The sequence below is a fragment of the Falco cherrug genome, chromosome 5 (assembly GCF_023634085.1).
Source record: "Falco cherrug isolate bFalChe1 chromosome 5, bFalChe1.pri, whole genome shotgun sequence".
Classification (NCBI taxonomy): domain Eukaryota; kingdom Metazoa; phylum Chordata; class Aves; order Falconiformes; family Falconidae; genus Falco; species Falco cherrug.
In genome coordinates, this window is record NC_073701.1 from 10,390,576 (window position 1) to 10,414,657 (window position 24,082).

At 39.0% G+C, this 24,082-nt stretch overlaps 1 long non-coding RNA gene across 3 annotated transcripts; it reads right to left on the reverse strand.

The window, feature by feature from the left end:
* Positions 1-279: 279 nt before the first annotated feature.
* LOC114017763 (uncharacterized) lies at positions 280-21,230 on the reverse strand. Of its 3 annotated transcripts, none has more exons than XR_003563002.2 (5): positions 21,147-21,230; positions 14,333-14,397; positions 12,161-12,208; positions 6,792-7,128; positions 280-6,337 (listed from the first exon to the last, which is right to left on the reverse strand). It is a non-coding gene; the product is annotated as an uncharacterized LOC114017763 (long non-coding RNA). The 3 variants fall into 3 exon arrangements; XR_003563003.2 differs by adding an exon at positions 12,912-13,109 and having other exon boundaries at positions 280-7,128; XR_003563001.2 differs by having other exon boundaries at positions 280-7,128.
* Between the last annotated feature and the right edge of the window lie 2,852 nt (positions 21,231-24,082).

Below are 24,082 nucleotides of genomic sequence, written 5' to 3' on the forward strand. Positions count from 1 at the left end.
TCAAAGGTCTTTTTCAACTTAAATGATTATATGATTCTATGAAAACCAACCAAACTAAACATTCTTTGTTGAAGTAATAATTTCCAAACTTACTGGAATACCTCCGCAACCACAGTAATTAGTAGAACCACAGAATCCATGATCCCTGTACTCGTGCATGTAAAATAAGACAAACTTTATCCAATGGAATAAAAGCTACTTAAAAAAATAAACAACTATTTTGCACCACTTTTCAAAAGGTAAAGGATAGGAACATCCACTGACAGAACAATTTTCACTAAATTAGTTGTATTTCTGAGGTGATTTTGCAGGGAAGTACATCTTTAAAATATGCATCTGGAAAACAGACATTTGTTACTCTATTAGATATTAAAACACAATGGCCTGATACAGATATTGGGTTTATAGCTCATTACAATCTTGTCACCCACCTGCTGATCTGTGTCACGTGCATAGCAAAATAACCCTCTCCTCCAAAAAAATTAACAACTCTTTTTCATCTTGATTCAACTAAATTGTCAGTCCAAATGGAATAAATTAATGTGGCGTATTGAGAGAAATATCCACAATTTAAGATCTTTAAAAATCTATATTTAGCTTCAAGTTTCACACTTTAACTGAACTTCTTGTATGATTTTTTTTTTCTCCAGTGGCTTGTTTCTCTTTTCCAACTATGCCTGCGGGACTAAGAATGTACTACATTTCACTGTTACACTTGCTTTTCTTTCTTCCCAGGATATTAGTTACAACATTCCTACTATTAAGTTGTGTTCTTCAAGTTTTTCATTTCAATTTCTGATTGTTAGCAACGAAGGTGAAATCTAGTGTTTGAAGCAGGTTATTCTGTATCATCCTCCTGAAAGGCTCTTGCAAAACTTTTCCATCACTGTTAGTAGTTGCTGTCTCATTTAAGATACCAGAACATGCCACATAACCTTCTTCTATGTAATGCCTTTGTACTTGTTTAAGTAAAATGGTCAAGAAAATCAAATTAAAGCCATCTGCCATTCTGCTACTGATCCAAAGATGCTGTTCTCAGCTGTCTCTCCTCCTCTCACTGCATGTGACGTACTATTGCTTGGAAGGCACCCAGGCAACACCCTGTTGTGATGCTTGCAGGGAGAAAGAGACATCTGCAAGACAGACTGGAAACAGTAGGTCTGTGGATTTTAGCGAGGTGAATGAGAAGGGATGCACTAGAAAAGACTGGCATAAGGAATGCAAACCATGCAGTTTTGTTTATTTTGATGTACAATTCAAAGACAGAGGGAAAGCAGTAGAATTAAACATCAGTAAATTTAAAACTGATATGAGGGAAAGGATATTTCAGCCAAAGTCCAATTCTGCTACCTTTTATCTGTATCTATTTTGCACAGCTAAAAAGAGTGAAAACCAGTAACAGAATACTACATTTTCTTCATGCTAGAACATATATACCCCAGTAGTTGCTATCTTGAGTGAAAATGTATCAGACTTTAAAGCTTACTAAGACAGTTATTAACAGAATCGTTCAATCTTTAAAATACTAATGTATACATATTTAAAAATATATATTGCACAGTTTAAAGTTACTATGAAAGGAGAAGTCTAAATCTAATATAACCTTTGAAGTCACTTGTTTCTGGACATAAAATGTTCAGAATAATGAATAGTCAGGATAATAATCAGTCAAAATAATAGTTTGCATGCACTGATGTGCATATAAGTGGGAATACTGTGAGGAAACAGATTAGGCCGCATTCACTTTAAATGTATTTTAAAAGATTGAAAATTGTGATTTTAAACAATGGTAAAAAAATCACTTGCTCTTTAGTGTAATTGAGATAAAACTAGGCTGTCATAAACTTTAAGAGGCCATCCAGTCCATTCTCCTACCCCAGGCAGGGTTACATATAAGCAAACTTCAGTCTCATAACTCACCTGGCAAATGTTTATCTAAATTGTTCTTTAAATATCTAGTGAAAGACTCCACAGCTTCCTGAAGCAAGCTAATCCACCACTTCACTATCTTACCATTAAAAAGCTTTTTTTGCTGATGCCCAACCTTATTCTGTTGAAGCAATTCAAACACATCATGTCTTGTCCTGTTCATAGTGGCTATTATCATGTCTCTCCACATTCTTCCCTCCCCTAGACTAAACAAACCCAACTCTTTCGGTCTTTTCTCACAAGTTGTGTTTTCTGAACCTCTATTAGTTCTTGTTGTTCATTCACCTCTGGATTCTTGCCAGTTGGTACAGACATTTCTCGAACTGTTATCCGCCCTTAGCTGGACACAGTATCCCAGATGAGGCTTTATTCATATGGTGAAGAGGTATTACTCCCCATACCTTATACAGCATCCCCCTATTTATATAGCCTGTATGAGGATTCCTTTTTAGCAGCAGGATAAATCTGCTGACTCACATGCAAATTGCCTTTTGCAGATCTGCCACCTACTCAATTGTTCCCCACCTTGTATTTGTCCCCATGACTGTTTCTAGCAAAGTACAGCACTTGTCTTTCCTCATATTTTTCTTCGCACCAGGGAATTTCTTTGAATTCTTTTATTAAAAAAAGGAGCACTTTCTGAGTTCAAAAGATGAGATGCTTCAATCCAGAAGAGGAATTGTACGTAGGTTTATAATGATAGAAACACAGGGGAAAAAAATGTTGCCGTATATAAGATTAGATGCAGTTTCACTACTCCACAATTATGACTAATACAGTCTCTAATCTCTTATTATAAATGATGACAGTAAAATGACCTCTGGTACAAATTACTCCATTCTGGCCACCTATGAAAAGGAATCAATAACTTCTTATTTATCATTCATAAATAAAAAGAAAAAAGTATGATCATCAAGCAAATGAATGAGTAGATGGACTTCAGAGAAAGGTGAATGGGTGAGTGGGATTTCCCATGTTGTCTCCAAAATTCAGAGAAAGAACACAGTTTTCTTCAATTTCTGTTAAGTTTTTAGAGTAGAAGATTTCATTCTCTTCAAATGAAAGCATGTGAAAAAGTCTGTATCTACAAAGAAATACTTCAGTCACAAGCCATCTTCTTTCCTAGGAACATGAATTGTTCCATGATCAGCAGAGTGCCTGAAATCTGATGCCCTGGAGCTCCAGGTTTTGTGGTTGAACTCTCCTCTGAATAACAAATTCTGGCCAAAATTTGTTTCCTGACTAGAGCACTAACATTGGCTTGCCGCTCTGTTACCACTCTGGTTTCTGGTATTACATTTAAGCTTCTGTCCAGTTTTTCTCTCACTAAAAAATGGTTTGGACCTTCTGTCCCAACTACCAATTTATTGAAATTTGCTTTCTAGTGTCTCTGAAAACTGAAGCAATCTGTCAGGTCTAGCTGAAATTGAAAAAGGTTATCAAGGTTATGAATAAAGAGGACAGTAACAGACATCAAGCCTAGTTGTTAACATGAGTCATATTTCCATAGGAAATCAAGCTAAAGCCTGCTGCTGTCTGTGCACTACCACATGCCTTCCTACAAAATACAAACTGCTTTGTTCAGGCTTCCTAGAAATAAATGGGACCAAAAAGATGGTCTTGCTATAAAAGAAACTTTTGGAGGATCTGGGTGTGAGATGAAACCGAGAAAAAGGTTCCTGTTGGCCAGAGAGAGTTTGGGTAAAAGTTGTACGAGCACTGGGGCAATGGGTAAAATGAAAACTGAAATTTCATGCTTAATTGCAGCTGGCATCAGTGAAATCCCCCCTCCTAATTCACTCTGCAGCAACAGCAAAGACATTATAGTGACATTACCATTTAAATACCAGTAATAATAATGCATAAGGACAGACACATTAGAATTTGAGCTGGGCAGAGCTTTTAGGTTTTACATTTTAAATAATTTATACATTTCTGTTACTTTCCTCTCTTCATTTAGAGGCATTGGGAATTCTCAGGTGTCAAAAGCAAACTGTGGAAAAACTGTGGAAAACACAATGAAAACTTATGAGATCTCAGCCTAGATGTTTTCTATGGTCACGTAGCTGAAAAGTGAAGCAATAGCCTGCTTGTCAATGTTCAGTTCTGATGTGTTTTCTTTTTCAGAAAGTAAACAAAATCCTGTCCTCCTTTCCTTCCAAACCAAAGTACTGACAGGGTCATAATTACATGTATTTCCACTTAAACATTTATTTCTGAGGAAAAAGATTTGTATAAACACACACAGAGAGAAAATAAACTAGCAAAAGTATCTCTGATCTGTTTTGAACTTGATCATTAAATTGATAATTTTTCCTACCTTCTTGCTTTTCCAAGGTCCCTTCTGTCTTTCCTTCGGAAATTCCTTGCATTGTTTCAACAGCAGTTCCTAGTTCATTAATTCAGACTTAGGCATCCAGTTCTTTTAAACGGGGTTCCCTCAATCATTTTCTAGTCATGCAAGTAACCTTCTTCTCAAATAGTATTTTTTTTCTCTCAAAAGCAAACCCACCAGTATTATATTTCCCTATCAGAGAACAAATATATGAATTACAAATTCTTCCTTCTTCCCCCCCTCAACAACCCATTGATTTCATGCACACTTTCCCAGAAAATCCAGCAGCTTCACATTCTCCCTGCCCCCAAATCCATCAGGTTTCCCATTCCCACAGTCTACTCCAGCCCCTCTGAACACACTATGCTTCCTATTCCCAAGGACTCAATAAACAGCCCAGAAGCGAGGTGCCTTCTCTGGCAGCTCTTCCGTACAACAGCACCAACGGGACAGTGGCAGCAGATGGGCTGCCTCGCAATCCTGCTAACAGCACAATGTGTCAGACCAGCTTCCCGTGGGGCTCTGCTTTGTGGCTGGTTGGCAGGCTGGGAAGTGGGAGAATCTGACCTCCCTCGCTTCTGTACACTAGGCAGGAAACAAAAGCCTTCCCCTCCCGCGCTGCATTTCGGAGAGAGACAGGCTTAAGACCTTCACATTGTGCAGACAACATAGACTGCCCCATCCTCCTTTACGGAGCTGGAGAAGGTAAACGTTTCCCACTGCTGCATCACCTGCCTTCCCATGGCACGTCAGAAAGGTGTTTACTGCTGTACCCACCCGCCTCTCCTGCTTTCACACCAGAGAAAAAGGACAGATCGCTGTTCCCTTGCCTCAGAGATGAGCATAGTCTGTGTGTGTGCATGCGGGTGTGTTAAAGCTCCTCAAACCTTTTGGAAATACTCTGAACGTAATAGTAATTTCTATCATGATACTTTGACTGCAATTAATTAGTGAATTTCCAAGTATTCTATTTCTTCACATTTTTCACTTGTTCAATTGATTAGGTTCAGCCCTTTAAACATTTACAAATGTTTTTACGTTACTAATGTTATTATATGGAAATCAGTCCAGGGAAGTTCACGCAAGTCAAAGAGAAAAGGTGTTAGGAAACTTGACTGCAAAAATCCAAGGTTATTGTAATGAAGAAGAAGCTCTTTCCTTTACCTACATGGCAGAAACAAAATTAAGATCATAATTTGCAAAGTTACCTTGGGAAAAAACTCCCAAATGCTCTCCTTCAATACTCTTTTAAGGTAATTAAATCACCTAAACATGGCAAATGGAATGCCATAATAAACTCAAAGTGGTTTATTCTGTTAATAAATGTAACTTAATTATAATTTTAATCACAATAACATTAAATACCTGCAACATGAAAAATCATTTTACTTACAGTCATATCCTAAAATAAAAATAACTGATTTATCACAATAATTGATGTATTACAAATAGCAATTTGTTTTTTTCTTTCTCTGCTGTGGAAACACACTCCAGTTCTGAGAAACTGACAGACCATAAAATAGTTACAAGCTAATCCTTGTGGACTGAAAACTCTCAAGATTTCTTGTTCCCCTCCCCCTTGTCAAGAATTAAAGACTTCCTCTTTCACACGGCAAATCTCCTTTTCCCACATATTTGCTGTCAGAGCCGTTTCACTTGGCCTTTTACCTTACAAATCCAAATTCTTTCAGTTCGGGTTTGGTTTTTTTTTTTGACTGAAATCATATGTACAGGCAATAGGGGTAGTAAGTGTGCACATCTCCTCCTCCTGTCCTCTTCTTTCAAGGCACCCAGCTCTCCAATGTTCGGAGGTAGCTGGTTCCTTTCCTTGCATCCAGTACCACACAGAAGACAACTGACAGCCTTATATTTGTAAGTTCATATGTAACTTGCATATGTATAGGAAAAATGCTGTGATTCCTGTTCAGATTGCTCATCCATGTCACATCTTCCTCCATGGACCATTCACCTCTATTGCTTCTTGCTGTTAACCCAAGGGAGAACAAGCAGCAAAGAGATGAGTTGCGGAGGCAGCACAGATGTGAAAAAATGTGGGGTGGGGTGTGTTTTGCCCTGATGAAGGAAGCACAGGAAAACCAGCATTATCTCTAGTTTTACATTACTTCATAGCTGCTAGAAACTGCCTTGGTTCCTCAGTTGACATCTCCTTGCATCAGCGAGGCTTCAAACTGTAACTGTCCGCCTTCCACGTGAAATCCATCTGCAAACACTAGTGTTTCTGCATGAACGTAGCTCAGCAGTTTATTTATAATGGTTCCCATCCTCTTCCCTTCGAAAATATGCTCGTGTGTTACCGCTACCACTGCACATTCACAATTCTCCAACTGCAACCTTTAAGAATCTGATTACGTACAGATCTATGTAGCTGCATTATATGTGGATTCAATACTCCCCTATAAAGTTGATCACAGTGTTCATGATGGATTTGCAAAAGTTTCTGTCAAATTAATGGTACCCTGACTTTTATAGTGTGAATTGTACAGTAATTATTTGTTCCATTACCCACCTCTGTTACCTTTGGTGGGATGAAGCTGGATAGAAGTTGAAAGCTTGCTCCTTCTGCAGCTAGCCTAAAGAGAGGGAGAAAAGTCCTTCCAAAGCAGCTTTCTGAATGGGAGTCATGAGAAGTGTTAAAAGGCGTGTCACAGGTGTCACCTCAGGTAGGAGATGTTACCCTACCTGATTTTAAATGCCAGTCCTAATGTGGAACCAGCCTTGCCTTGAGGCTTTTTTCTGGGCTGCTACTTACCTCTTCAGTAGCACCTTTGAAGAGGATTGACCTGATGTTGAGACTGCACTTCTTTCAGAATGGGTCATCATGTCCAAGGTAACAATGGATTTTGCTGTAAGAAATTGTCTCGTGTCCCACTTTCTGCTTGAAGACCCTCACGACCAGCAGCTTTAGAGCACCTCAAACCTCCTTCTGGCAGCTCTGCCACACCAGGGCTGCTCTGTGGATGTGTCCTGCTACGTGCAAAACATGCTCTATGAACTGTGAGTGAACTCACTTGCTGTAACGTAAAGATGTTGGCAGGGAAAAATCTTCAGTTGCTCTTTCTAAAGCACTATGGCTGTGCCAGAGCAGAAGCCTTAGGATGGACCACACAGTTTAATCTGTCTTTGAAATGTTTGGGTTTAGCCCAGTTGTTTCTTATTAGAAAGCACTTTCATTTCTTCTTGTCCTTCATCAGCACTTTTGTTTGAACACTGTTTAATAGTACACTATGACCATCAATTTAAGACATCGGCCTTTTTGCTATCAAAAAAAAAAAATATCTTTCTTTTTTGAAATAAACAGTATGATGTCTGAATCCCGAGGATACATTTTTAAAAGGACCGTTTTGTTTTTATGTTTTTATGTGCCAAAAATGCTTGAAACCCTGATTTACAACATACATATTTATGCATCTGTGTAAGTAAACAGACTCAAACACTAACCTACAGACGTCTACACTGAGTGTTTAATGAGAAGCGTACTCCCCAGCACAGTCCTGGCTCAGGCCAGCTATCCCTGGTGTGGTTCAGGGAAGGTCAGAGCCCAAAACTTGCATCCAATAGGCAGTTTCGATGCAGCCAGCCTGTGTCAGGGAGGAGGGAAGTTCAGGCACATGGACACAGAGCCATGGCACGTGGCCTGTCAGCCCAGTTCGGGGCACCAGTCTGAGGCTGTTTTGTTTAGTAGTACAGAAATCTACATGCCCTGCACCATGTTTTTGATTTGTCTTGCAAATAATATCATATTGAAATAGGTGGCTTTGACTAAAGTACCAATTAAAAAAACCCATAAGTTTTTCCTGTTTTCCTACTCTGTTCTTCTGGCAAATTGTACAACAGATAGGAGCAAGAACGTATGAAAATATCATTTTTCCATTTGGGGGTGAAGAGCTAGCAAGGAAAACCGTTACTAGCATTAAAAACAGAAAAGTTTTTTTCTTTTAATACTAGTATTAAAAATCAAAAATGATCAAATAAAAGTAATCTAGTTATTCAATTATTTTTTCAAATTGAAAAATAATCCCTTAACAACAGGCTGTTGTATGCAAATTATAATGCAGGACAGATGCTAATTATTGATGATTTTTTCCCCATTACTTTTTTGACTTTAGTTATTCCAATATTGAATGGAACCCAAGACCATGCAGTTAATGTTCAATTGATTACATTTTGCCTCTGTTCACTTTTACAGATACTTTTTTTGCAAGAGGCTTTAGCAACATCATCAATCCACCACATTTTCGGAGAATGTGGGCCAAGTTCTGCACTGATTTACACACTGCAGAGCATGGGGTCCATTGGCATCAGCCAGGTTACACAAGATCTCATGGAGAAAGATTTAGAACCAGTATATTCTTACTGCATGCTATCTGTTAGACTTCTTAATGTCCAGAGAAAGAGAATATTCTTTCCTCTAGAACAGTTTTATCTAAGTTTTAAGTAAGTTTTACCTTCAGATTTTCTATAATGCATTTTCTTTCTTGTGTACAATATAAGAGCATTAGAGAATCAATGGTAGTATTAAGCAATATTTCTGGTGTGGGTTTTTTTGTTTGGTTAGGTTTTGGGTTGGTTTTGTTTTTTTTTTTTAAAAAGCACTTAAGACAAAACCTTCTGAATACAAGGCATGACCATATGCTCAGCATTTTCTGCAGGAAAGTACTTTGGAGAAATAATACCCCTGAGTCAAATTGCATGGGTGGCAGGAAAGTCCTTTGGAAATGTGGTAATGACAATTTGTGAGGGCCAGGCTTTCTTTGTTCTCCAGCTTTGTCCCTTGGTCTAATAAAAACATTATCTGTCCCTGCAAGGTTTTCTGCAATTAAAATACTGAGATCACTATAAAAGCAAAGCTGATATACACTGCACACTTTAAGTAAAGACTGCCATTGGCGAATCAATATGATGGCTGAGATAAGAACAATTTAGACTTAACTGAAACTATCCAGTGTCTAAATTTTTGAACCACTAATGGCTTTGAAATAAAAAAGCCAGCTAGTCCTACAAATACATCAGGCAGTGGTCAGTATTTCTACTCCTGGTTTTGATAGGAAACAAATCTAGCAGTGTTCCTGGAGATGCACAAGGCAGCTTTCTCATCAGGAGAAACAGGGTATTAAGGTGATAATGAACTACCCATAAACACATGAAGAATGCATTAAGGACTGAGACAACTTTTGATATTCCTGTGCTCATACCTACTTGTACGTGCTTTTATGGCTTTACTTGAAGGTTTCCTATGATACCAACTTATACATTGCAATGTGTGATGAGTTTAAGTTTTCAGGCTTCATCTGGAAAAGAGTTAAGTTTAGGATGTCAGATAAAGTTCTCTACCAACACTGAAATTTTGAACTCCTCTGAGGATATTTTGTGTGTCACCAAAACCTGTATCAGCCTAAATCAGTGTATCAATGTTTACATGTAGGTATACCTTAGGACCTCTTGTTATCACTAGAAACAAGAAAAATCTTTCAGATTTTCAGCCCCTGCCACACGCTAGGGAATATAAGTGTTTCCTAGATTGAAGTGTTACTTACCTTACTCAGTTTAGCTAACACTCCAGGTAAAAAATACTTTCATTTATCAATTAGCTATGATGTTTATTGCCTAAAAAACCCAACAAAACAAACAAAAACCCACCCAAACACCAACCAAAACAAAAAACAGTATTAGAACAACACCAGTAATTCAGGGCTTTTTACTAGGCAGGTAGGGCTTGATGAAATAAGTTTAAATTTCACTAGTCATCCTTCTGGGATAAGTGTTTGGGTATCCTTCAGATGCTGCTTCTGATTTAGGTTTGGAGACTTCCCCTTTTTTAAAGAAAAACAGAGCAAGCCTGAGTCTGTTCTTAACCCTGTGCTAGATCTCCTTTTCCTCACAGACACACACTGAAGTATATGAACACAGCATTATATGCACTCCTGTGAGTTCTGAGATCGGGTTTTATACCTGCATTCACTGTGGCTCTCTTCTCAGTTTGTCTCAGTGCTTCATACGTAAATCAAAGGCTCATCTTTACGTACAATGACTGCTACCTTCTGCTGACTGGTCCCATAGAGGAACAGAGCACTGACTCTACCACCATTCCCTCCCTTCTTTTCCAATAAAAATCCATAGAGGAATAAAGCAAATAGTGCATGCACTCCTAAAACGTATCCCTTTCACTTTTATGTGGGCTGCCTGTTTTGTGGGATCTCCTCCCTCACTACAGATCTGCCTGAAAATCAAGAAGCATTAAGCATGGTAAAAACAAACCAGTTGACTCCTGCTGCCTGTCCTCCTCCTCCAACATCTCCCTACCTCCTGCTTCATGCTTGTGGCACAGATCTGCCATTTTTGTTGGGATTATGTTTTCTCAACCATGTATCTCAAGCATCAATTGCACATGCCAGATTCCTAAAGGTGCTTGATCAGATAATGTGGATAACTGGCTAGCTGAAAAGGGTCACATAGACATAGTCCAGCTGGCTGGACAAAAATGCACATCGCTCTCAGCTTACCTGAAGTAAAGCAAAAGTTACAAAATAACAGGAAGACTGCGGTGGGAAAAGAATGTTGCAGGTGGGAACAGATAACTACAGAAGAGAAACTAGGGGCGGGCTTGGTAGTTAGGTAACTAACCAATAATGAGCTTAACTTTTGTAATATGTATGAGCTGATTATAACAAGGCACAAAAGGTGACTGTAAGGGACAATAAATGAAGTCTGCTGATCACTCATATTGAGTGACTGTGTCTTCCCTCCGTCGCAACAAGATAATGTATACCCACTTCATGTATTGCTCTCTTAAGTGATATGTATCTTCACTGGTTCAGGTCTCAAAAGTGAGCCAAGAATCCTACAGAAATCCAGACCTTACTCCAATTGCTGTCAAATTAGTAAGGACTTATCTGGATGAGGATCAGGCCACTTTTGCAAACTGGTGCCTAGATTCAGAAGAGTATTATCTAAAGGTATAATTCAGAAAAGATTTTAAACCATGTTTCACTGTACGCGTGTAGGCAGTCTCAAAGAAATCAATGGGTTTATTCATGTACATAAAGTTAAATGCACCCATAAATCTCTCTGAAGCTATGACCCAAGGGTCCAGTCTTGCATTTATCTTCAATATGGATTTTAGTACTAGAGACAATTTCATTGATGACTTAAATATGCTCATACATAGTAGTATGTCATATTCATGGCTGCAGGTATCTGGTTCATCAGGTCCATAGATAACATGTGGAGTGGCCGAAATAATTCTTTTTTTCAGTCTGCTCACTTTTAGTATTGTAGCACCAACCAGCTTTAAATACTTATTTTTCCTTGCGTTTTAACTCTGAAAAGACAGAAAATATTCCTTAATACTAAGTTAATCCATTTCCTCAGTCTTCATCAGGAGTCCTGATGGCCCATGGTTCTTAACTTTAGTTTATAATTAGAGTAGTAGGGATAAATTGGTCTCCCCCTTACCCATGTTTGGAATAGATCATATTTGATTCTTTTATTATGGCTGGTTTAATGCTCCCTTTCATGTAGGAATTTCCTTTGCTTTTAGGATATTTAACAAATATGATTTACCCTCATGTAACTGCTTTATTTTTGACCCTTTGGCACTCATTGATGTATATTCAAGCGTCTTCAATTAAATATAACTGGGCTAAACAGAGGGCTGATTTCCTATTTTTACAGCTGTATCATTATTTCTTCTCCCAAGGACTTCAAGTTGTATTTGCTACTATTCATCACTTCTCATGAAATATATATTAGAAAAATCTTTGTTAAACTTACTATGGACCTCCTGAAGTTTACACTCATCTGGACTAAAATTTTTAAATTTCCACTAAGTTATTAACTACCTATCTTCAAATAATTAATTGGAATATGATCACTCACCTTTGAAGGACTGTTCTTTGAAAATTTTATGTCTTCAACACTCTAATTCTGTAAACAGGAAAGATAATTTTTGCTAATGAGTTTCTTTGTTAATAGTGATTCTCCACTCTGCCATAGAGCTCTACAGACTTCAGTAAAATTACGTTGATATGGAAACGTTGTAAAAGTAGAGGAAAAAACCACATCAATTTAAATCATATGGTTTGGAACCATGATTCTGGTTTTCCTTCATGAGTTCCACAAAAAAATTACATGTATTAACTGAGAGCAGCAGCATTATATTGGTCCAATACCTGTAAAAGATCAGAATCAATCCTTGCATAATATGACCAGACAGATCAAATCTGGAAGAAATGCAATCTTTCAAATTTACAATTATCCACCAATCACTTTACATTGCTGTGAAAAACAGGTAGCAGCTGTAACCTGAATTTAACCAGTTAATAGACCCCTGTATGAGTTTGGACATACAGTGTCCACAATGCTGTAATGCAATGACATATTCTATTCTCAGTTAGCAAACATTGACTTTGGTAACATTACTCATCACTTTTAGTTAATCCTTCCATCTACCAGCCACGTTCTGGGTTTACTCTAGCAAGGAGGTTGCTAGCTATTCTCTCCTGTGAAGGCTGTGCTTGCGCTGCATATGCTGTATTGCAACAATTTGGGGTTGTTGCACAAGAACGTTGATTTCATGTGTTCTAAAATCAGCCCACAGGCTTGCATTTTCCTGATACCTCCTACTTACATGCAAGTGGGTGACAACTGACCCACAGCAATGGTTTCCTGAGGCACAGACTCCAATATAAAACAAAACTCCCTGGATGGTCTACTGCCTTCCTTGCTGGTTGTTTTGGCTCATCTGGGCTCAGCCAAGTGCCCCTGCCATGCCCACTCTGTTCCAGCTTTCCAGCATTTGTTTCAGCTGCTCCAGAGTCCACGTGTCCTTCAGGAGAAGCCACGATAAAACAGTGTAAGTTTGGATGATAAATGTCGAGAAGAAACAAGCTGGAAACAACACTTACAGCAAGCTTATGTGGTGTGTTCCCAGACAGACCACTGCCACGGTAGCGGGATGGTTTGAGGAGATGTGCTGTGTTCACTGGTTCTGGGCCATAAGCAAAACCCTTAGGATGAACGTGCCACATGGAGAAGTGATCTACTCCCATCCTGGACTCTATGTAGATGCATTGCTAGAGGTTTTCCCTTTAGATTGGAGGCATCTAAACAGATGGACCCTGACCCACTTGTTCTGCAGGGCAGCGAGACCCTCTCTCCCTGTGGAGTCAGTGGACAGGAATGGTCACAGTACCTGGGTTAGGAATGGACAGTGGGCAGGCTGGATGCAGTGCCTACATATCTTCAGTGGCTACGCCAGGATATGGGGTAGTTCATGGCCTCCTCCCATGCAGGCCACCCCTGCTGCCCCCGGGTACAGACACCCTGCCTGATGCGGGACCCAGTGCCCACTTTATACACATTTCAGAGTGGCTTCGCTTCAATGAGCTCTAGCCTGGTCCCATGGGCTGAATTTCTATCTGGTATGCATTAGGTATGCTCCTGGACTTTTCCTTCCAAGCTAATTTTATCCAAATGAAAGGCACTTCATGTGCTCAGAGAAAATCCCATGATACAAACCACAGCATGGTATTAAACTTACTGAGGCCAAGAATCTCTAGTACTATTTACCATAATCTGACTTAAGAGAGGGAAAAGACAGGTCCACCTAGAAATCAGAAAATGCCTGTCTTCCTACTGAATGTTTTAGATGCCTTAATTATTGCTAGTTGTGAAGAACAGTATTCCTTTCTGGTTAAAAAAGAAAAAAAGAAATTGAACAAATTGATCAGCGACCAAAGCCCCAACCCTTTACAAATGCACAATTAAGTCTGCTTAGCAGTTCAAATCGCACAGTACAGCAAAACTCCAGCCCACAAAAGCTAGGAAGCTAAGACTGATGGCACGGCTGCAGTTTTGCTGGTCCCAAACAATCTCCTAAAATGCCCAGATGCATGTAACTCTCCCTCAGACTTGGTATTGACCAGACAGTTGGGCGTATGACCACAAAGGAGGGACCTAGCATACAGCACCTTCACTGTGCTAAAGCAAAATTGGTGTTTGAAAAAATGTGGTACACTTTGAGTACATGCTCAAATAAGAGTTACTTACCTGCTCCATTTTAGCACCCTTTCATGCAGGTTTCCATCTTTGCTTCCTCCCAGCTGACAATATTCCTGGTAAAATAACCCCAGGTATCACTACTGAAATGGACACCAATTTAGCATTAAAACACAGTAAACTGAACCTCTTGAAGTACCCATGCACCTGGTGCTTTTCATTCAGTAGCAGTGAGGGGCTGCTAGACGTGATCCCAAATAACCTTCACTCACAATTCAAGCACTGTCAGGGTTTTGCAGCTAATGCTTCCCTTCACCACTGGCCCATTTACACTTAACACAGTGGATGCAACTGGATTATATGTAGGTAGTTTTTAGTAGGAATTGATACCTTCTAGGTTGGAAGAACTGTTACGGTTCAAGGAATAGTTCATGGATATAATATTGCACTCCCTTGTATTCAGAAAGCCTACTTTGAATTAATATAGCTGTTAGGTCCTTAAATTAGTATGAAAGGAAGGAAGGAGTAGGTGTTTATTTTCTTCTTAGGAGAAAAAAAACTTAGGAGAAAGACTGTGGAAGAGACACTAGGATTTAGAAGAAGACACCACGATTTAGGAGAAGGTACCTTTATGCTTGGTTCTGCTGTGGTGTTTTTGTAGTTTGCATCATTTACCTTCAGGGTCACTACAGCCCATCTTCTGCCTGTTATGTCTGCTGCTGACAAAAAAATATAATTTCCATCCCTAACAGCCAGTTCATAGTTCAAGATTTGTTTCAGAATCTCAGTGAAGTAATAACCTGATGAAACAAAATCTCTGAAAACTGTCAATTAAGAAAGAGTCCAGTGTTTCACTTGGTTAATGTCAAGTGCTTATTTCCCAAAATAGTCAGTAGAATCACATTAAGAACTGAATTCATCTCACATAACTTCAGACGTATAGATGTATAACTTCAGACCTATAGGCACTTAGGGCACACTGGCTGCCAAGACTTGTTCTGCAGCTGATGGAGAGGATATCTAAAGAGGCAGCTTATCCCATTTTCCTGGGATGAATGAATATGTTCCTGGAGGTGCTGCTGCTTTAACTACAAGGGGTGCCTAAATATCTATAATTGACTGGATACCTGTAAGGCACCAGTGTGAAATACTGTACAATGTACAGCAGGGGGACTTAAAAAACTTATGAAATGAAATATAGCTAGAAAATGAACCCCCCAAATTTTGATGTTAGAAAGGAACAGGAAAATTGAAGGGTTTTGTCTAGATCTGAAATGTCATGGACTTGCTTAATTTTTAAAAAAATAAATGCTGCATGTTGTTCAGTCAGGTTGCCAGAAATGGTTTTCACAACATTTTTTGGCTAATTATAGTTATAGCCATGTGTGCTGGCTTGACAAAGATCTCTGTTCCTTTGATGCTCAGCATTTGAAGAGTGCCTAGTCCCAGGAGGGCTATTGTCCAGCAGAGTTTGTAGGGCACTCTGGTCAGCCAGACAACGGTAAATAATTTACAAGCTGTGGACTTACAAATTTTATAAGTTCCATGAGAACAAGGTTTACAACATGCAGAAGCTTGCAGACACTGAAGAAACCACTCCCTATGCTCTGTGCAGACTCTATCTTGTGATTTATTTTTACTGCTAAAATGTTACATACTGAACTTCTTAAGCTCTTAAGGACACATTATTATATCCATATTATTTTCATTTTCTCTTTCTTTCCAAGCGTCTAATAATATTTAGTGTTCCACAGCAGGATGCAAATTTTACTTTTCAATTTGCCAATAAATTTCAGAAAGTGTCTTCCATTTGTCAGAGAAAATTTCTATAGCTTAAAAATACTACTGAAATTTTATGTCATTGCTTCTTTAAGCAAGTTTTGGATGCTGTAATGAGCCAGGGAGGCAGATGACTAGAAATTTCAGAAAAAATCTCACATTATGCAAAGTTTTCTGACTCACTGTCTTACTAGACTGTAGTTGAGGTTTAATCTGGTATGCTTGTTTGTCAGGCCAGCTGTATTACTGTTTTAAACAACTATTTCATAAAACTATCTAACACAAATGTCCTATGAATCATTAACAATGTTGTTTGCAAGATCACTTTCAGCTTCCTCATGTTTTGTTCCAGTAAATTTCCACTTTAATACAAGCCACAACTACATCCTTAAGTGGAAATTCATTACCCTTAAGCTGAGTGGAGATACCTGCAAACAGAGCTTAGCTTGTGCACTTGTTAACTGCTAACGTTTAACAGGTTCTGAAAATGTGTTCAGCCAAACGCAAGACAGAACTGAAGACAGCCCTTTGACTCTTCGTGATTAACACAAGTGTCAGTAGCAGCATGTCAATTCAGACAGCTAGGGACAGAACCTGGAGTGATGAGTACCTGTGGACTTCATTCAGATACTGATTCTGCAGGTGACAGGATCCTGCCAGAAGCATGGACAATAAACCCCTTACAGATCACTACTTTCGTGGGTACCTTTCTATAGATCCAAAACGTGAGCAACAGTGTGAGTAAACCTCTTTGATAGCATAGAGGAGGAAAACTGGGATAGGGGCACAACAGGAACAGAGAAGTCTGTGGCTGTGTAGGAACTGACCCGTTGAATTACTGGTTCTGAGGTGGCCGCAGTTGTGTTTTATAGATGCTTGGACTACCAACCATGATTGATGGCTACGCATGAACTGCACAGAGAGTAAGCTATGACTGTGAGCTTTTCATCTAAAAATTTGATGGCTGAAGTCACAGCCATCACAGATAGCTGCTATTGTGTTTTTGCCTACATTGATTCGTCTATCTTTTGCCTGAATCATACCATCCTTTCATTTTACCCTACCGACTGCATTGTAACAGAACACCCAACTTCGACAAGCCCAGTAAAGGCTGAGTGCTCCCATTCTTAACCCTGAAGAAAGATCCTGAACACTGAAAAGAAGAGATGGTGAGAAGAGAAATTGGATATGGCAAGTAAAGGAAATTGTGTTGAGGCCACAGCAATTCTATATTTTTGAAATGTTCACATGTCTTAACAGAGAACAAAGGACATAACATAATGGCAGATAGCTTAAAGCGATGATCAAACTTTGCAATAGGCAAATTTTTCAGGCATTTCTGCAATTTCAATAAAACATGAAATGCAAGCAAATCTGTAATTGGTTAAAAATACTTTCTCCCATTTATTTTTCTGAACTTGAAAAATCAGACAAAATTTAGACAATTTGAAAGTGTTACCAGCTTTCACCAGTACTGTTATTGATGTCCTTATTATTTGTATTACAGCACTAGATAGGAGTTCAAATTATGGGCCAGACCACACTGTGCAAAAACAGCCCTACCCTAGCCCTATTGTTTCTGTGTAACACCAGAGAAAACATCAGTCAAGAAAAACAGGGTGCCACAGGGAAGCAATGCAGCGATGCTGGTTAGGGTAGCAAACAGGTCAGCACGTTAACCACTAACTTCCCTGTAAGCATCACAGCAAAGGAGAGGCTAAAAGGGGGATGTGAAGAAAAGTGGCAGTGTTTTGCTAGAGGTAACTCCACCAAAAGGGAGGAAAGTTTGACAGAAGGGTTATGGATGACTGTCAGCCAAATTTGATTAGTGATTTGTGGAGGCTGGCATAAAGGAGAGATGGAAGAGGAAGCACCTACAAGAAAAGAAGAAAAGAGATTCTGAATGGGAGTAGAGCAAAAAAGGCACTGAAAAAAATTAAATCAGCACCTTACTTAGAAAAACGGGAGATGAAAACAAAGAAACAACATTCTGAAAGCATCTTTTGGGGATTGAGGAGCTCCAGAAAAAGAGCAAAGCCAAGCTCTCCTACAACTCATTCCCCCCCAAAACCCAAGTAACTTAGTGCTATGAGACACGGGGTAAATAAATGACCCAACAGAGTATGTGCACTCGGTGGTTAGTGCGATAAAAAGGGCTGTTTTGCCTTAACCAAATGCATTTATGGAGGGGAACATTTATTACTTCTGAGAGAAGTTCTGGGAAGGGTATCTGACAGCAACCATTTCTTTAAGTTGGATAGCACCTTCCAGGTGTTCGTAGCAGAACCAGACAGGTTGTGAGATGTTTTTTCATAACATCAAGGGGCAGAAAGGAGCACAGGCAATGTAACACTACTGAGCTCAGTTTGTCACGTGGGCTAACAGAGGGATAAGCTGCGTCAGGAGGCTTTACACGCGAGCACATCCACAGCTGCAGATAGCTGAGACCTTCCACCGCTCCAGCGACCACACTGCCAAGCCTGAGGAAAATGTGACGTTCTGACTGGTCTTAGTGTCAGGATCCTGGATGGTGGCTTCACCCTGACATGTGGTTCCACTTTCACCATCACCATTGCTTCTACTCAATGTCAGACACCTAGGTAATGATGTTCCCCCTGCCCCCACTCCCAGTTGCTATTACCCAATATATTTTACTAGTCTAACTGGTTTCAAAGAGCCATTAAAGAAACCCACACACACTTTAACTTGTCTTCTGAGTAGAGCCTTCCTTCTAAGCTGTGTTAGAAAAGTTGACAGTCCCTCTAATTTTATGAGCCACTGCACAGTTGCAACATCATGAGGAAAGTGACAGGCAACACTCAGAAGAATCCCTCAAACTCAAAGGCCCTGACAATCCCTAGTAACCCAGAAAGAGTAATATGAAAACAAAATTTGCAATATACCAAACCTCAGGGAGAAAAAAGATTAACCCTACATGATGGGATATTGTGTGTGGTACTGCTGATTATCCACAGCCACATTATCTCTTTGCCTGCTCACATTTGACTACTTCACTTTCCAACTGTCCTTAGCTTCGTCTTCTTCTTGCTGCCTTTCCGGAAGCAAGGAAGCTTTCTGAACAGCTTCCTTTACCCACCCTCTTTGGCATGCCATTTCAACTTTACTGTTTCATTAAGGTCCTGAATATGCAGAACTGTTTTTAAGTCCTGTCATTCAGTAGAATTTAGAGAGGTGTGATGCTTCAGCATGTTGGATTCATTAGGAATGAATAGAAAATGTATCAGAAAGAAGAACCTAAACCGAAGAGCTCTACTTTACTTCAAACAAGATGTTTTGACAGGAACTCAATCCGGTTCTTAAAAACACATTGTTTAATCATTTATGATATTTTGTAAAAGTTCCCCACAGTCACTTTTCGCACTTCAGCTTGAAAAATTTACCGTGATCATCCGAATGTTTCTTAATCATTTTAAAGTTGTATAGTTATGCAAAATTTTGGCTTCTGCATCTTTCTGTGTAGTTATCATTCTTATCTAAGGGTAAACCAGGTAAAATAAGAACTGTTCCACTTTGCATACACAGGACAGATAGAGGAAGATAAAGTTATGGTCACTGAAGCTGTATAGTTTGGGCTTTTTGGCCAAACAATCATACTTATTATTCTTTTTATCAGTTGCATTCCCTCTTTTTTTTTGCATTCACTTGGCAAGTGTCAGAACAGTGATGCTTCTGCTACACTTGGGAATGATATAATTCTGGGTGAGATCCACATTTATTGCATGCACCATTTTTAGGGTCTTGTGCTGTAATTCTTGTTCACTCCAAGGCTCCATTCACTGCAATGGATAGTTTGACTTTGCAAAGAATTTACTTTCAGGTTATAAGTGTTTAATAACCTACAGCAGAGTGATGACAGGCAGTGGATTCTGCAGTTGCCAGTCACTTCCAAGCTTCAGAACAGCTAAACCACAAACCGTCTGTCATAACCATGTATTTGGGAGTGAATGAAGGATAGATGGTTTTTGCAGGTTTTAAATCTTTGGAGCTGAAATTCTAAAAATATCTAATTTAATCAGAAGACAAAATGATTCCCAGTGGAAAAAAAAAAAATTAGGAAGAAAAGACAACTTCTTCTCTCTGGTCATGATGTCAATTACTCAATCACGAAGCAAATTAATCAATTAAGTTAGAAGAATCTTTGAAATTTCTTGAATCATTGGCAAATTCCATGTGTTCTTCGGAAGAGGGGAGAACAGAAGGGAAAAAAAAAGTCTCTTTAGTTCCAAACAATGGTTTGAAACTCCGAGGTGTGCAACATTTACTGAAAAAATTAGCTGAAAAACATTATTCTGATGTGTCTCTTGGATGTTCTATAAATTAATATATTTCAGTTAAAAACAATACAGATAACTAACACCCGGATCTGTTTCTTATTCCATGAAAGTATTTTGGTGAATATTTATTACTGAAGCATATATTTGCTGATGTAAATACTTTATAAATACTTCATGAGTGTCCATAAATCAAATCAAGCTAGATATACTTTTTATACTTATTAACAAAAAACCAAAAAACCGGTTATTTTTTCAGTAAATTTGGTAAAAAGAAATGCTACTCCTTCATGCTACTATTTAATAAACAGAAAATTTTAAATCTTTCTTTTGGAAAATCTTTAAAAACCTGTTTCCATATTTCAGAATTTTCTCATGAGGGCCTTAATAATGTTATGTTTCTCTCCAAAGTAATAATAATAAAAAAGACATAAAATTGTAGAAAGAAAATTTTGAATTTAAAATACTTTTAAAAGGCTCTTAACAATTCTACATAGAAAGGTCTGTGTCTGTCAATTTTTAATTTGAGGTGCACTTTTCAGTACTTTTCAGCCAGGGATATTTGTATTCATATAAAACCTGTGTGCCCTGCGTTGAGTTCTACGTAACCTGAAGGATGAGGTGTCAAATTTAGATTTAACATTCAAATGGACCCTGTATAATGGTCTTCTTTTATACTATTTTTTTGTCTAACATTTCTACTCTGAATTTGAATGTAGCATGCCCAGGTTCCCACTTATAATCAAGAAACAATAATAACTGTAGTTTCTGAGATTAAAAGAATTCAGACAAACTTGTAGGATGGGATGGATTCTTTAACTTCTGGTAAGTTCCAGCACTGGTCATTCTCTGTAGGCGAGGATAGGTGTTGGGATAATTTCAGTGGCACTACTTTTAATTTAAAACAGTGGGTAAACAAAGTTTGGTCTCTGTGCAATGACCCACCACAGATGTCATAATGCTTTATCCTGCAATCTGCCTGTTAGGTCAACAGAGTGGTTATTGGCTTCAGTTAAACAAAGAGTCAGAGAGGTCCTTACTGAACTAAAAGCTGTTGAGTGCTGTCCTGGTTTCAGCTGGGGCAGAGTTAATTTTCTTCTTAGTAGCTGGTGCAGTGCTGTGGTTTGGATTTGGTGTGAGAGCAGTGTTGATAGCATACGATGGTTCTGGTTTTTCCCAGGGAATGTTTGTATTGTCAGACTTTTCATTTCTTAGCACCTGCCAGTGAGAGGCTGGACAGGCACAGGGGACTGGGAGGGGACACAGCCACAATGGCTGCCCTGAACTAGCCAAAGGGATATTCCACAGCATAGAGCATCATACTGAGTATGTGAACTGGGAGAAGAAGGAAAGGGGGGACATCTGACATTATGGCGTTTGTCTTCCCAAGTAACTTACACCTGATGGAGCCCTGCTTTCATAGAGATGGCTGAACACCTGCCTGCCTGTGGGAAGTGGTGAACGAATTCCATATTTTGCTTTGCTTGCATGCGTGGCTTTTGTTTTACCCATTACACTATCTTTATCTCAACCCATGAGTTTTTCCCTTCTATTCTTTTGACCCTCTCCCCCATCCCACTGTGGGGGGTGACCCTCTCCCCCATCCCACTGTGGGAGGAGTCAGCGAGCAGCTGCGTGGTGCATAGTCGCTAGCCTGGGTTAAACCATGACAAGTGCTTTTAAGAAAAGCATATGATAGTATTTAATATTACGGAAAACATCATGATAGAAAGAGAGATGAAGAAACATCCAAAACTTTTCGCATGGTAAATTTCTTTCATTCATTCATTCATTTGTTCTTTGTTTTAATGTAGTCCTCCTGCGTTTAATTATTACTTGATTTAAAGGCAAAAACCCACAAATAACCTGCAGCTGAAAGCTATATTTAACCTGGAACTTTATATGAAATTGGTCATGAAACATAAATGAGTATTATTTAATAGTTTTTACAAATCACCAGCTATATCCAATGAGATTACTGTCCTCTCACATTAACTTGTGGTTTGACTATAATCTGGTTCTACTATGAATGTCCAGTGGCTTTGCCCTGAAGGAAATTTTGTTCACTGCCATAGACAGTAAGCCTGAGTCTCCTTGATTTTTTTTTTTTCCACAGAAAATTAGAGAAAAATAGAGCCTCTTTTCTCCCTAGTTTCTTATAGCTTGCAATCAGCTTTGGTGTTTGTATTTAAAAATGGGAAAATTATACTTTAAAACCTAATGCTACAGCTTTTGTACATATGAATAGACTAATGTTCATGCAGAGATGAGCACTGAGCCCTGTTCAGCCTGAATATTTGGCCAGAGGTAGTTAAACGGAGAAAGAGAATGGGACACTGACTCAGTACACATAGAGAAATCTCTTCCATAAACTACATCTACCTGCTGAATGGCAGAAGGATTACTTGCATGAGTAAAGGCTACAGTAAATAGACTCTAAATTACATATAAAACATAGGAAAGAAAATAAGAAGAACCTGTTAGGTTCTGGCTAGAAGGGTCCAGGACAATGATAAAGCAGGGACTGAGTGAGTGCACAGTGTGTAGCAGCAAGAAAAGAGACAGCCTGGGCTCCCAGACATATTGCAGGATGCCTCAGCCTCCAGGCATCCAGACTGGCCTCAGCAGATCACAGTCTACAAATAGGATCACCATATTGTTAGCTTGAATGCCTATATATTATATGTTCAAATTAAAATGTTTCCTTGACTACAAAGTCTACACTTCAATTTTAAGAATTGCCTAGTTTTGTTACAAACTGTTATTGTCATGTTTTCACTTCATCCTGGGGGAAACCTGTTTAGGATTAACTCTTCTTGGAAAGTCTGTGTGTGCAGATTATGTGTAACCAATTTTGAGTTCGTTGTGTATAAAGAAAAACTATGGTTTTAATACTGTGCATAGCCTGACAAATTGTTTCTTTGATAACTGCAAGAACATTGAATGTGGAAATATGGAACTGAGCTTGCTTATAGTTCTCAGAGGTATATTCATAACCAAGCTAGAAAAAAACATTGCCTAGGAATTACAAAGTTCTGACTGTTTCAGAGCTATGTGCTGGGTAGTTACAGCAGGAAATGTTATTAAGTTTGAGAATTTGCATTGGAAATACCATTAACAAGAGGTGTTTCCATTCAGCTGAGTGTAAGATGTGGGGATAGTCTGAGGAGGACCTTCTTGGGGTTGTGTATGTTGACTCCAGGAGTCAAAAGCAGAATTTGGGGGGCAGAGTGTTTATCGAGTCAATTAAACATGACGCTCACACAGTAGCACACACATTATACCCAGCTAGAACCATAGCACATGTAGTGCTCCATAAATCACCCAAGGCACCAGAAAGAGAAAACTGTTTCTCAATCCACTTTGGGAAATGAAACTGGCTACTGAAAAAGGACCAGGCTTAAACTGCCAGAGCTTTGAGAGAATGGATGTACTACTCTGAAGTATCAAATTGTAGATAGGAGCTGGCGTCTTCACAACAGACTGACTGGTCCAATCTTTCTTGTCCCAAAAGGCTGGAAGCCCTCAGTGTTTCCTCCAGCTGCCCCGATGTTTGTTTGTGTTCAGAATGACCCTTAGGATGTGCCAAGGTCAGACAATCTCTTTCTGCGAACCAGTACTCTTGTCTTCCTGAAAAAGTAGCTACAACATTTGTTTACTCCTCAAACCCAACTGCCAGCATATAAAGCAAGGGCAAAACAGCTGATTACCCACCATAAATGTATAAAGT